This window comes from Myotis davidii, unplaced genomic scaffold (genome assembly GCF_000327345.1).
Source record: "Myotis davidii unplaced genomic scaffold, ASM32734v1 scaffold290, whole genome shotgun sequence".
In the NCBI taxonomy this organism is placed as follows: Eukaryota; Metazoa; Chordata; class Mammalia; order Chiroptera; family Vespertilionidae; genus Myotis; species Myotis davidii.
In genome coordinates this window covers 699,067-700,615 of record NW_006285049.1, presented here as the reverse complement: position 1 = coordinate 700,615, position 1,549 = coordinate 699,067, and positions in this window count along the sequence as shown.

The window sequence follows — 1,549 nt, the reverse complement described above, 5'->3', positions numbered from 1 at the left end:
CCCGCACACAGCTCTGCGAGGAGCGGGGCAGACCCCGGCAGCGGTGGGACCGTCTAGCTGTGCGTGAGGGTTTCAGGATTGTGTGAGGAACAGGGAAGAAGACAGGACGATACCTGAAACCTCTATGATTTATTAACCAATGTCACCCCAGTAAATTCAATTAAAAGAAAGAAAAGAAGTGAACATAAAGAACACACCAGTGAATCTGAGTGAAAGAAATGCCTGTGGCACCATCATTCTTGCTAAAAGGAAGTGTTTTGAAGTATTTGAAAGCACAGACTTTGGGGTCACCTGCCTCTGCCGTTTAATCTCTTTGAACCTCAGTTTCTTTATAAAATGGGGATAGGAACCTCCAAGATGGTTGTGAGGATTAAATGTTTGTCATGGTATTTGGCTCATAACAAGCACTCAATAAATATTAGCTATTAGCTGCTACCATTCCCTTTTTTTAAAATCCTCACCTGAGAATATAAAGGAGAGAATAGAAAGGAGAATAGAAAGGAGAGAGAAAGAAACATTGATCACATCAATTGGTTGTCTCCCGAATGCACCCCAACCAGCGCCTGTACCCTGACCAAGGTCCACACTGAGCCTGCATGCCAGGTACATGATGCTTCCATCTCTTTCTCTTGCCCCCTGCTGGGGACTGAGCTGGCAACTTGGCCCGAATGGGGAATGGAACCTTCGAACCCTCCGACGCTCTAACCACCAAGAAAACCAGTCAGGGCAATCATTTCCTCTTTCCATTCTTTCTCTTTCTCTGCTCTTGTCCTTTTTTCCTTTTGTTCTTCTTGAATCTTCAATTCTGAGATGTCCCTTAGATGTGGAGAATGAGAAGAATTGATTGCATCTGGGGCGGGGGGTGGTCTTTCCACTGGTCCAATGAACACATTATGATCAGATGATCAGTGGTCTTGCATCTCTCCCCGGCCCACAAATGTGTTTTTGTTCCAAGGAAGACACAGGATCTGCTGCTCTTTCAGCCCCTTTTTCTGTACCTCTTTCTCACATGAGTTACTTCAGATTCTCACCCAGAAGTGTAATAAGATCCAAAGTTGTACAGGCACTGCAGCAAAAGAGATAGGGGAAGGGGTGTTTAGGAAAGAAAGTATAGACATTGCACAGGGGAGCTTAGCACAGGGAGGGCTTTGGAAGTTCCATAGAAATTTATGTTCATGCTATTGCTCTATCCAGAAACAGCCCAGTGTCTGGATCCTTGCCAGGGATCTCCATTCCAAGTTAAAGATGGTCATATACACTTAGTTTTTCATTATTTAGGTTTTTCCAAGCCAATAATTTGACTCCAGTTCCCTTTCCACAGCCACACAGATCTCTGCCAAGCTGCCTCTCATCACAGTCAACCTTTACCCAGAGAATTTATATAAAGGTACCTGGGCACATTGTGTGGGTGCGGGCGTACACACACACACACACACGCATGCCTATTTTTAGAATATTCCAGTATGCAAACAATCTAATAAGGTTAAGGATGATTCTGCGTTTTATCACAGCACTTTGTCTGCAGGGCCCTAGACACTCAGAGGAGGCT